We start from the raw sequence: 13,658 nt of genomic DNA on the forward strand, positions 1-13,658 counted from the left end.
ACAAGCCGCCCTCTTGTTTTCTCTGTTCTTCCATGATGGCATCTGCTGGCTGCTGAGTCACACACAGGTGGCATCCAGCCCATCCCACAGGGATCAGCTCTTTGGCCGTTTCAGCCCGCAGTTCCCCCATGAGTCAGTAAACCTGGGACGTCACCGGGCAGATGTTACGGAGGTGACACAGCAGTCACAGGGCGTGGGCCAGGGGCGAGTTCTGAATCTTTGAAGAGGAGGGCTCACACTCAAGTTCATTTCAAATAAGCTGAGTCATGGCCGCTTCAAGGAAAATGCTCGGCTCTAGAAACCAATGGCAAACCCCCAACCCGGGGTATTTTTTGCGGTGAAAATTAGGAAGTTTCTACAAAACGGTATTTCAAGTAGAACTAGATCGCTTCTTTCTGATGAAATTTGTAATTTTCTATAAAACGTTAAAAATGAAAAGGTAGAAAAGTAAATTTCTCGCTCCTGCTAGAGTAATAAACAGTGGTTCATATATTTAAAAATGTAAATCGACTTCCAAATTGACAGTTTGCTCTGAATTCAGCACAGAAGTGGGAGGGTACAGGAGAATGGGGAAGACCCGGGCCAGAGATTTCACAACTCACTCAAGATTCGATCGAGGTATCTGTTCTTTTAATGTCTGTGGTGATGCTGACACAGGCGGTTTGGTTGCTTGGTTGGTTTTTGGATGGAGTGTCTTCCTGAAGCATCTTTGCTTCTTCTGGGGTGGGTCTCCCCAGCCGTGCTGAGCCCTCTCGAGTCCTGGGCGGCTGGGTTGTGTCGTGTCGTCACAGTGGGGCGAAGGCTTTGTGGGGGCAGCTGGGGTGATTTCCTGTGCTCTCCCTGGTGCAGGGGCCTGAGTCCACTCTGGAGACGTGAGCTTGGGGTGGAAGGTGGGCTCACGTCAGGCTGCCAGGCTGAGCTCCCCCAACAGCCATCCAGTGCCCAGGCAGGAGGGCCCTCTGGGGGACCAAGACCCTCAGGGCCACCCCCTCCTGGGGGATCTCTGGGGGAGCGCGCTTGAGCTGCCCCAGCAGGTGGAGAAGGTGGGTAGTGGGGAAGCCAGGCAGACCCGTGTCCTGTCTGTCCTCAGACCTCCCCGCCAGGTGGGAGCCTCCTTAGGGTGTAGCAGGCAGAGTCATGGCCCCCTCCTCTCTGACTCATCAGACAGATAATCCTCACACCCTCTGTCTCCCAGGCCCCCTTCGGACTGCTGATATTCTCTCGCCCCTTCCCCCTGCCCCCCAAACTGGTGTGACTTTATCACCTTGGTGGTGGGCTTGTTTAGGGGAAGAGGGGAGGTCCATGGGCCAGAACCACCCACCCACAGCTTCTACAAGTCTCCCCCTGCCCAGACCTACGTCCCCAGGAAATCCCTGCACAGCCCCTTTGTGGAATACTTCCCCGAAACGCTCTTGTCTTCGCTCCCTCTACCAACATGGTGCCTCACATTGGAACGTTCCCAGACCGCCGGCATCATGCAAGCCAGCACCCAAGGCTTCCCACTTGGCCAACTTTGCACGCTCCTCCTCAGTGGTAGGTTTTCATTTTGTGAAGCCCTATCCAATGGCTCTAAGCCAGATAGCAGAAACAGCAGAACACCTGATCACGGTCTCCCTGTCGCCTCTCGCCCTGACCCATGTCTCATTTGCCGCCTGTCTTGCTCTCTAGCCCTCCAGCCCAGCCTTCCATTTCTTTCTGCCTCCTCCTCCCGCTCCCCCTCTCTTCTCTCCTTCTTCTCTTCATGCTCCCCTTTTTCAACCTTGACCCTCCCTAGGACCCAGAGCCTGATGAGGCCCAAGAGTGACAGCCCTTACACCTCATGGGCTCCGCAGGCCCCTTCCTTTCTCCCAGAGGCCCAGGGACGCTTTCCTGGTTTTGGTGAAACACTGACCACTTATTCTGACACTTAAGATTCCCCTCCTCCAGCTGGCCCAGGCCAGGGAGCAAGCCCCCACCGTCCCGGATCCCCCTTCACTGCTGTCCCTAAGGATAGGTGCAGGCCCTGCCCCCAGCTCCCTCCCTCCTTCCCAGGGACATCCTCTCATCAACCTGCTTCTCCTGATCCTGCTGCACCAGCCCTCCTCCCGCTACACGGCTGGAATTTCCAAGGCCCTCTGGACCAGGTGGCCTCCCTCCCAACCCAAGGATGTTCCCCTGGGGTGGCCTGTCACATAAATTCTTCCAAGAATTTGTTGGCAGGAAAAAAAATTCCCCAAAGAATCCGTCTGTTTTCTTCTACTAGACAATAAGAGCTGCGTGGCGCTGCTCTCCTTTCCTCACCAGAAGGTCAGAGCCACGTGAGAGCTGATTACCGATGCCATCACAGCCCCCTTTTCTGTCTCCTTCCTTCTGCCTTTGTCTGCTTTATTCTTGGGCGTGTGTCCCTGTGTGCTCACCGGGAGTCGAGTGCAAGCCCGGGGAACTGGGAGGGAAGGCTGTCCAGCCGGCCCTGCGGTCTCGACACATTGCCCTGGCTCTTCCCCTCGCCACGTCCCGGAGGCCCTCCCAGCATTCATACCCACTGCGGAGTCCCCTCTACAGTTTGGATCAGGGTCCTGCACTCCCCAGACTCTGGCCTTGGGGTCACAGTGCCCTCCGGAGCAATCTCTGGCCCTCTCCACCCCATGAAACAGGAGTTGTCCAAAGCAAGAGAAGGCCTTTTGCCTGGAAGATGATGCCTCCCAGCCTGCAGAGGCTCCTAGCCAGTGAACCGAGCTTCTCCCCTCCTCCTCGGCCAGCTCCCATTTTGTGCCCCATCTGGGGCAGCAGCCGGAAAAGGTGAGGAAGAGGGAATTTTGGTCTCACAGGTGGAGGAAGGAGAGCTTGGCGCTCAGGGAGGTCAGCAACTGTCAAATCAGTGTGTCCGTGAGCACGGCTACCCCTGGAGGAGGTTCTCATTCCATCCCTGGATGAGGCTTCATCCAAGCAGGCCGGGGTGGGGTTTGCAGTGAAGGCTGACAGACTCCCCTCACCAGGCTGTGTCCCCAAGAGTTGGGAGGTATTTCTACAACTTCCTCCTGCCTCCCCAGACTTCTACACAGAACAATAAACAAGACAGGAACTTGCAGCCAGCAGGGCACTGTTTCTTTGAGTGTGGCAGCTGTGCCTCTCGCTAAGCCTCAGTGCAGACCCAGGGCCCTTTTCCCTGGGGAGCAAGGCCGCTTCCTGTAAGCCTCGATTATTTTATTTAGCTGAGCATCATGCAGTTATGGTTGAAGATTGGCCTTAAATGATAACCTGCATCCAGACATTAAGACCATCCTATCTTTTCTTATTCATATGCACACCCCGAGGAAAATAGGGGTGTAAAAATCACTTACAGTAAGTGTAAGCATGGCATTGGAGCCGCTAACAAAGCCAAAAAGATGCTTCAGATAAAGTGCAAAGTTTACAACAGAGCCTGTGGCCTCCACGAGTGCCATCAAACACAAGTGTGGACAGACACCGAGGCGTTTGAGGCCTCCAGACATCACAGTGTCGCACTGGTTTGTGGAGTAAGAGTGTGTGTTGGGTAAAGAGTCATCCTTTAATTCCAGACTTGGCATCAAACCTGCTCATGGGGTTAAAGCCGCCATTGTCTCAGCCCCACCTCTGCCGCAGCACCTGCCAATCGGCCCGCTGTCAGCTATACGGAAGGACGGCTCCGTGTCTGCTCACCAAATGGGCCAGCATCTGAAACGGCCTCACAAATAAACACGGGTGTGAACACACATTTGCTGAGCACTGGCTCTCTCAGCTGGGGAGTTGATGGTGCGCCCCAGCGCTGCCCCCAGCATCACTGGTGGCTGGAGGGATTTGAAAGGTGCAAGAGGGTACAGCAAAGAGGCAGGCCAACATGAGGCCCCTGGATGCCATCACCCCACCCACGAGAGGACTCCGAGCACAGGGGATGGCTGAGGGTTGGCTCTTGCTCCTTCTGGGCTTGTCTGCCTTTCCGGGGACACCCCCGCCCCAAATCGGAAACAGAGTTTGGGATAGGCCTGATTCTTCCGGGACAGTTTCTGCCCTTGTTCCTTTGGTCCCTGACCCTGAATTTCTTTCAGATCCTTGCAGAGGCCAGGATTCTCTTGCTTTGGCTTTCTGTTCAAGCTGGGACTCTTTCCCTCCACCTTGGCCTGTGTATCAGTCAGAGCTCTCCAGAGAAGCAGAACCCAAAGGACATACAGATATACACAGGAGGAAATTTACTCTAGGAATTGGTCACATGGTTACAGAGCCCAAAGAGTCTCAAGACCTATTGTCTGCCGGCTGGAGAACCAGTGAATTCAGTGGTGTAACTCAGTCCAAAGCCAAAGGCCTGAGCATGGGAGCTGATGGTGTAAGTCCCGACCCGAGTTCAAACGCCAAGGACCAGGAGTGAGGGTTGAGCCAGAAGACGGCCATCTCAGCTCAAGCAGAGAGGGCGAGTTCACCCTTGCTCTGCCTTTTTGTTCCATTTGAGTTCCCAGCGGAGGGGGCATTGGATGATGCCCACCCACACTGGGGGGTGGAGCCGGCCATCTGCTCTAGAGTACTGAGTCTACCAGTTCAAACACTAGTCTCTTCCAGACAGCCTGGCAGACACAGCCAGAGATAATGTCTTACCAGCTATCTGGACATCCCTTAGCCTGGTCAAGCTGACACGTAAAATTAACCATCCCAGCCTGTCTATTCCTTCTTCCTTCCCCCCCGCCCCCAGCCTGGGGGCTTCTCTTGTCCCTCCTCCAAGACTGGGTTAGGGCCTCCTCAGTGCGCCTGCATCCCCATCCAGCCCCATGCCATCGCTGCACTGTTACTTTCCTCTGGGCAGAGACCAAGTCAGTCCAAGTGACTGAGATATCCCCAGTGCCCCTCACAGAGTCTGGCAATAGTGGACTCTCGAAGATACTCGACGCGTGAAAAAACCCTGGGTTTGTTGAATACAAGACTCCAACTGGACAGAATCAATGATTCAGCTCAGGCAGCGTCCAGCAGCACGTGGAGTGTGGGTCCTCCAAATCCAGGGGGCTGGCCAGCTCTCACACTTGGGTCACTCTCAGGGGCGTCCTGTTTCAGCCAAGTAGCTCAGGTTTTGGGTAAACCGTAAACAGGTGGACAGAATGTGACGGGCTCATTCATTTTTCCAGGTCAGAGTTACTGAGGCCAGAGGATTCGGGTGGCCCCCAGTCTAATATCCACGAGGCAAGAACACTGGGCAGCCCCCACTCTGCCAGCTACACAAAAGCGGAACGTCCAGGCCCCCCTCACTCTGCAGTCTCGACAGCCCTCTAGGATTTGGCTCACACCGGCTCCCAGCAGCCAGCTCTGTGCCTGACCCGGGGTGGCCGCTCAACGATTATTGGTTGAATGAGTGAAGGAAGAAATGAGCTCATGGACAAGGAAATCCTTTCTTGGAAAACTAGTAATATAGCTCCAGCTGGGTATCTGGAGATCTTTGTATTTTAATTTGAAAAAGAAAACCTCTCCTTTAATATGCTTAAGGATAACTTCCCACTTCCCGTATTTACTCTCCCACGTAAGTACATGGAAGACATTGATCAGGATCTTCACTTAAATGTCCGTCAGGATGAGAGGGGGGTGCATGTGCTGGAGTACCTGCCACACGGCAACAAGAATGAACCACGTCCAGGGAAGCGACACAGAGCTGAACAACACGGAGAGAAGAAAGACAATTGCAGAGTGACTCCATTCATATTACTGTGCAAAACGCAGTAAGCAATGGAGGGAGGGAGGAAATCAAGCTGCATCTTTTTTAAAAAGATCTGAAGCCAATATTGTAAAATGTTATTGTTTACTGAGTGTTAAATACTGTCACATTAAGTGTATTTGTTATATTACCCTCTGGAGTTTTCTCTATGTTTGAAAGTTCCATAATTTTTTGAAGAAACAATTTTCTCTATTTATCAGAAATAATTTAGGAACCAAGTAGTTACTTTGCTTAGCATTTGCTGTAGAACCTAGAAGAGTTATTTAGTTATTTTATTTTGATAATGCAAAAAAATCATACTTGGGAGCAAGGATTCTTCTTTGAATGAAATTCACCCATTTTCCTAACTCCCCAGTTCAGCCTCCCTTGCACCAGGCTGGCCCCTCACCAATGCAAGTCCTTCACGGAGTACCACAGTCTTCCCTGCCCCGAGTGCCCACCTCTCCTTTCTCCTCCATTCTCCCCCTTGCTGCCTATGAAGGCTTGCTCAGACATTTGGGGCCCCTGTATCCATCTCCAAAGCCTCATTCTTTCACTTAATGACAGAAAGCGATATGTCTATGTGCTAGAAGTGATGGTTCTCAAGCTTCAAGATGCATCAGAATCACCTAGAACTTGTTAAAACAGATTCCCAGACCCCATCCCCAGAGGCTGTGATTCAGGAGGGCTGGGGTGGAACCAGTGAATCTGCATTTCTCACAAATTCTCAGGTGATGCTGACTCTGCCAGGGACCACACCCTGAGAAGCACTGTTCCGGAGAATGTTGGACTGGTACATCTCTGCCTTGTTCTGTGTCACACACACTGATGAGAGCAAATGGCACATCTCCTGTGAACCTAGTCTGCCCCTTCCTGGTGCCCTCTGCCCCCAACTTTCATCATTACAACAATATCTGGCATCGATCTTGTCTTAGTCCCTCTCAGCATAGAACAGATCTAATCATGTTTATTTCCACTTGGTCTGGACCAAGCCAACTCTTGACCAGAAGGGAACATTCAATATTGTGTGAGGAATAAAGAGGACAATGGGAAGGCAGATGAAAAGAAATGAAAGAAGGAGAAAAGTAACAAGGCAAGAGAAAGGATTGAGAACTAAGAAGAAAGTTGTCGTTTTTCATTCGCACTCATGCGAGGCGACCCCGGAGTGGGCAGATTTCCTGCTTCCCAGCCAGCAAAGGAGAACAGTGGGGCCACTTCTCATTCCCGTATGCAAATCGTCATCTCTAACAACAACAGAAAAATCACCTGTCACAGAAGGATAATTTATGACTGGCAGGAATTCTCCCGTTTGAAAACTCTTAAATACAGAGTGTAGTTGTCACCATCTCTTCAGATGTCCTCAGGGCCACACTGTCCTGGAGGCCCACAGCTCTTGAGTGCGTCCCCACAGCCATCTGGGCCCCCAGGGCCGGTCCCTGGAGGAGCTGATGTCCAGACTCCTGCGGAAGCAGGGCGAGAGAGTGAGCAGACATTTTCCACTCTCAGGGGCCTGGGGCTTAAACATGTCCATTCTTGAGTCAGGAAAAGAATTCGTGACAAACAGGACAAGGGTGGACTTTCGCAGATGTCAGTGCGGGCAGGGGAGGGAGGAGCCGCCCGCCACGGGATTCCCAGCTGTCCCCACTGCATAGGAAGCACCTGGGCCCCCCTCCCACGGACTCTTATGTAATTGGGAGCAGCCCCTCCCCTTCCCTCAGCCTGCCACACCCCCTGGGGACACAAAGCAGGGGTGACACAGGAAGCACGTGGGCCTGGGAGCCCCCGTCTCCTAGCGCTGACTGCTCTGCTCTCTGGAACCACGGGTGAGGGGTGGCCCTCATGTTTCCTCATCTGTGAAACAAGGATGATCTCTGCTTCCCAGGACTGTTCAGAGGTTCACAGGAGACACAGGAGAGGAGGCCTCTGAGGAACCCTCCCAAGCCCAGCACATCAGAAATTGGGGCAGCCCAGGAAACTGCTGCTCTCTGCAAACTGTGTTGTCATGGCTATTTCCTTTCAGATCAGAGGAATCCTTAATGCTTTCTCCCCTACCTTCTTTAAAACCTGCTTGCATGCAACTCACAGAGTTAGGCATCAAGGCTAATTAGTCTTCTTCTCTGCCAGTGAGGGCTCTGCCTTTTAACAGAGGACCAAACACAAAGCTAAAGAAATGACTCTCTAACAGTGGACAATTCAGCCATCAATTGACAGATCCCAAGAGGGAATGCTGTCCAGGGGGAAGTCTTCCCAGGCTTTTGGAGCACCTCAGGCTGCCTCTGCCCACCCCACAGAGAGGCTGGCCCCCAAGGCAGGGTGCTGGTTAGAGTCACCCCCTGGAGGCTGACCAGTCAAGGAGGTGATGCTGATTTGCCTTTGGCACCTCTCCCAGCCCCAGTCAGGGCTCCACTCATCCCTGTCCTGTCCCTGGTGCCACATCACATGGTCACCGCCCTGCCTAGTTGGTCCTACTGACAGGCCAGGGTTTCCACTGAGGCTGGGTAGGACAGTGGTTAGCTCAGGCAAGAGCCAGGCTCTACCTCCACGGGCAAGTGCCAAAAGCCATCACTGCCTCTCTTTCCTTACCTAAGAAACTGGAAGCATGACCCCTTGCCTTTTCGGGGTGTCATCTCCCCTGACCACCTGCAGTGCCTCAGCGGCACAGACACTATTCTGAGCACTTCACACGCTATTCATTGCTCATGGCAACCCGATGGAGTGGGCACTACCATCATCCTTGCTGCATGAGTGCAGGAATTAGGCCCTGGGAGGTTAGAGGTTAAGAGTGGAGGTGGGATTCGAACCCACGAGGGAAACCTGCAGAGGCCAAGCCCCGTCTGCTTCACTGCCTCCTTCTGCAAACCCGATCAAGAGCTTGTGCTGCTCTGGGTCTGCCTTTCCTCACAGCTGCCTCTCCTCCAGCCCATCCCCATGCTGGCTGCCTGGGGCCCATTCGCTCCGGGCAGGAGCAGAGTCTGCTCCCCAGCCCTCCCAGAAAGGCTTTTGGAACCTGACTCTGATGGGAGCAAGTAAAGAAAAGGAAGCAGGGGAAGGAGGGGACAGCTGATTTTGGCTCAACAAGACCTTGCTTTGTCCTCTAATTCCTGGTGTGGGGTCACTGCCAGGTACCCCTGGAGACCTGCTCAACTCACAAGTCTGTCTCCTCCTCTGCTTCGGCATCTTCCTTGGACGGCTCTGCTGGCTGTTCTCAAAGCTCCCATTGGCTCTACCATAACGTCAGCAACCCCCTGCGGAGGCGAGATGGCAGGCGCACCAAGGTGGTTTGTAAGAAATGCCCAGCTGGTTGCAGCAACACCTCTCACCCTGTCGGTCGGGAGGAAGAAGGAGCCAGAGACCCTACGCATCTCATAACGAAAGAAGCCAGCCCTCTTGTGTTTAGGGCCCTCTCCCTCAGCAGTTTTATTATTTTACATTTCACATTTAGATTAACAATCTACCTAATTTGATTTTTGTGTCTGGTGTGAGGTAGGGTCAAGATTCATTCTTTCAGGTGGGAGTCGACCCCGCAGAGCTAATGAAAAAGCCGTCCGTCCATCCTGTCCTCACTGGATGGCAGCGTCTTTTTGTCATAAATCAAGTAACTGAATATGTGTGGTCTGTTCTGGGACTCTCCCTCCTGTGCCATTGGTCTGTTTGTCCATGATTATATAAATCTCGCACTGTCCTGTTTACTAAAGCTTCAGAATAAACTGTGACGAGCATTCTTGTCCAAGATTGTTTGGGTCCTTTAATTTTCCAAATAAATCATGGAATGAAGTTTATTTTAAAAATAAAAATAAACAAAATTCTGCTGGAATCAGTATTGAAATCACACTGGCTCTACAGATCAATCTGGAAAGAACTGACTTTAAAAGTATTGTCTTTTATTCCATAAATATTTATTTAGCATTCTTTTAATTTTTCACAATAACAATCTTGGAGTTTTTAATTAAATTTCATTACATTTATTTCTCTGTATTTTTTAAAGACTTTTTTAATGCAGTTTTAGGTGCACAGCACACTGGAGAGGAAGGTACAGAGATTTCCCATTTTCCCCCCCCCTTACACGTGCACAGCCTCCCCCATAATCAGTGTCTCCCACCAGAGTGGTACCTTTGTTACAAGAGATGAACCCATATCGACACATGATTATTTCCCAAAGTCCATAGTTAACATCAGCCTTCACTCTCAGTCTTGTATATGCTATGGGTTTGCACAAATGTATGATGACGTGTATCCACCACTATAGTATCATACAGAGTGTTTTCACTGCCCTAAAAACCCTCTGTGACCCATGCACTCTCTGTATTTTTTGGTACTATTGCAAATGATGTTATTTAAATTTTTTAATTTTCCAATTATTTGTCACTATTTAATTAGTCCTCTTAAGTTGATTAAACAACCCCTCTGCAGTGTGGTTGATGCTGCCAATTTGTGAATCAAAGTCATCACTCACAGGAGAGAAGTTTTTCAGTCTATCTTCTGCCTGTTATTCAGGCTGGGTGATTTCTATTGTGCGTTCCTCAGTTTCTGATTCTGCCTTCCACCATATCCATTCTACTACTGAGGCCATCTTGTGAGTTTTTTATTTCTGTTTTTCTATTTTCACTTCTATAACTTCCATTTGGTTCTTTTTTTATAACTTCTATTTCTATTTCTTTCCTATTTATTTCTATTCTAGTTCTTTGCTGAGATTTTTCTATTCTTTCATTTGTTTCAGGGGAATTTGTGATTGCTTTCTGAAGCATTCTGATGATGGCGGCTTTAAAGTCTTTGTCAGGTGCTTCCACCACCTCATTCATCTCAGCGTTAGTGTCAGCTGCTTGTATTTTCTCACTTAAGTTGTTTTCCTGGTTCTTAGAATGAAGTGCATTTTTCAAGTGTATCTGGACATCTTGCCTTTTATGTTAGGAAACCCTGAGTCCTATTTGAATATTTTTAATTTTTTAAGCAGGCCCACACCCTGTTTATGTTTAGCAGGCAGATCCTGGCCTAGTTTAGTGGGCTGTTGGTCCAATGACAATTTCGTTTCAGAGCCTTTTTCATACTATTCCAGTCTCCTGGGGCTCCCATGGTCCTTCCTGCTGCTAGCTGAGGGGGCTGAGGAAAATTCCTCAGGCTGCTCCTCCTGGTGCCTCTACGTGAAGGAAGGGAATCTCAGATCCACGGAGCCCAAGAGCGCTTCTTCCAAGGATGGGCTGCTTTGTACGGTGTAATTCCCTTTCTTGGCACCACCCGATCACCCCAGCTGTCTGTCAGTGAGGGAGGAGAATCTCTGGCCCATCAGGAAGGGGCAAGAATGAACCTACATTGGCTGTCTTCTAGTGCCAGGTTGGGCATCAGGAAGTGCCAGGCCTAGGTCACCTTCTGTTGGATGCAGGGGCAGGGAGACACCCTGCTGCCATGTTGTTCCTCCAGCCCTAGGATCCCTAACTAGTTCCCCTTTCTCTCCCCAGCTTTCGGAGTTTTCCTTTGGTTGCCTCTTGCTTTATTTCCAGAGTTTATCATTGTACCTAAAGCCGGGAAGAGAGAAGAGAGAGACGAGTTTATGCTATTTTGTCTAGACCAGAAGTCGTTTCAATAACTGTTGAATGAAAGAATCCGTTGAATGAATCAGTGATGAGTTCATCTTGAATGCAATTCATTGGCCTAAATATAGCCAGGCTATAAAAAGGAAATAAATCACAGACTCTTAGAACTGGTAGGAGCTCAGACTGTAGTCCACCTTCCTTCACAAAGGAGACACTTTTTTCATAGAGCACCCCAACGTATGGACAGCGCATCACTTCCGCCACACCATGGGACCATGGGAATTATCCAACTAGTGCCTTCCCTGTTGCCTCTGGGAAGAAATAGCCAAGGAAAACTTCATGGATTCACAGTGTAGGGCTAGGGAGAAAGAGGCAGAGTTTCCTATTTTAATTTCTGTAACTAGTATATTTCAGGACAAGACATGAACAGCCAGTAAAGACGAAGGCAGATTACGGATGAAAAGAACACACGTGGAGGAGAGAGAAGGGAAAGCAAGTAATCTCTTTAAACATGGTTTACATGCTTTTTAAATATTCTTAACTCAAAAGAGGGGACAGGAACCTGCTGTCCAAAGCAGGAAATATTAGGGAACACCAGCTGAGAAACCGCCCACTTGGCACCCATGAGCCCCAGCTGGCCCTCTGACCCCACTCCTATTTTAAGTGCGTGACGCACAGGCAACCTTTCCTTTTCTGCACCTGAAAGAATGACTTCAGTCCAGACTGAGTCCTTATTAGAAGTGATAGCATTATTTATAGACCCGGGCACGTAGTTGGCGTCAGCCTCGTCAGCAATCCTTCAAGGAAAGGCAAGGATGAGTCTGAGCAACATCCCACCTGGTCCTCCCAAAGGGAACCTTATTTCTCAGGCACTGTGTTAGTTTGGAAGGATTTGCCACTGCCAAGGATGACTCTTGGCTCCCCCCACAGCCTGTCACAGACTGTGCTCTGTGACCCACACCAGATGACACCCATCTTCCCAGTGGAAGAGAGCCCCTACGCCAAGCTATTCCTGCTCTCACTAGCTTACTTTCTCTGGGAAGCACGAGAACATAGCAGGATCTGCGAGTGCAAACCTGGATTCTAGTGCTTACAAGCTGTGTCTTTGGGCGAATTACTTCTTGGGGCCTTAGTTTCCCAATCTACCTAAATGAGACGAATAACTCATGGTTATACGGATTAAGTAAAAGGTAAAAAGCAACCCATGGTGCTGGCGGAAGGAAGTGCTCAATAAATTCTTGTATTATCATTATTACTCTATTCTCAGAGCGTTCAAAATACTTTTGTGTGTTGTTTCCTCTGGCTTTAACAGGAATCCTATAAGAGAGGGGTTATTGTCCCCACTTTATAAATGAGAGCAGCGAGGCTCAGAAGGCTTGGACCAGTTGACAAGTCACAGGAGCACTGAACAGAGGAATTCAGGTCTCTTAGCTTCAGCGACAGTGCCTGGTGGCAGCAAGACCAGATAGCGCACCATCACGGACATCAGCAGCAACTCCAGCAGGACCAGAGGCAAGTACGCGGATCAACTGTCTATACACTTGCCCTCATTTAATATCACAACCACTCTACGATGTGGGTTCTATTATAAACCCCATTTCGGATGAGAGGACCAAAGTTCAGAGAGATCAAGGAAGGTGCTGGGGGCACACAGCTGGGAATGGTGGAGTTGAAGTGTCCACCTGGTCTACCACGCCCAAGCTGTGCCCTCAGCCCCTGTGCTGCTGTCCACCGAGGCAAACCCCTAAGAACTACTGGAAGTACTTAGCTGTCAATGCAGCCAGTGGAAGGAAGATGACCTATTTTCCATAGGTTCCTTGGGATTTTCCGTGTAGACAGTCCTGTTGCCTGCAGAAGGAGACAGCTTTGTTTCTTCTATTTCAATCTGTATGACTTTTATTTCTTTTTCCTGCCTTAGTACAGTGGCTAGAACTTCTAGCACTGTGTAGAGTAGGAATGGTGAGAGCAGGCAGCTTTGCTTTGTGGCAGATCTTAGAGGGAACGCCTTCACTCTGTCACTATTAAATACAATGTCTGATGTAGGATGTAATAGATGTTCTTCATAATGTCGGAGCAGTTCCCATTTATTCTTAGTTTTTTCCTATTGAGAGGTGTTTTTCCATCACTAACGGGTGTTGAATTTTGTCAAATGATTTTTCTGCATCAGTTGATACGATCAAATGATTTTTCTTCTTTATCTTGTCAATATGGTAGATTATATTGATTGATTTTCAAATATTGAATCAGTCTCACACACCTGGCACAAATCCTTCTTGGTGGTGGTGTCTTATTCTTCTTAAACATTGTTGGATTTGATTAGTTAAATTTGGTTGATAATTTTTGCATCTAAGTTCATGAGAAATATTGGTCTTTAGTTAATTTGTTTTTGTACTGTCTTTGATTGGTTTTACTATCAGAGTAATGATGGCCTCACATATAGCATTGGGATGTGGTTTATCCTCTTC

The 13,658-nt window shown here is 49.7% G+C and overlaps 1 long non-coding RNA gene across 2 annotated transcripts in view; it reads right to left on the reverse strand.

The window, feature by feature from the left end:
- Positions 1 to 13,658, reverse strand: part of LOC106838541 (uncharacterized) — a 304,473-nt gene that overhangs the window by 150,465 nt on the left and 140,350 nt on the right. The window contains exon 5 of one of the 2 annotated variants that reach the window (XR_006529459.2): positions 10,300 to 11,175. The exons of the other annotated variant lie outside the window; for it this stretch is intronic. This is a non-coding gene — a long non-coding RNA (uncharacterized lncRNA). Of the gene's footprint in view, positions 1 to 10,299; positions 11,176 to 13,658 lie in introns of those variants that run through there. 2 annotated transcript variants of the gene reach the window in all.

Source organism: Equus asinus, chromosome 6 (assembly GCF_041296235.1).
Source record: "Equus asinus isolate D_3611 breed Donkey chromosome 6, EquAss-T2T_v2, whole genome shotgun sequence".
Taxonomy (NCBI): Eukaryota; Metazoa; Chordata; class Mammalia; order Perissodactyla; family Equidae; genus Equus; species Equus asinus.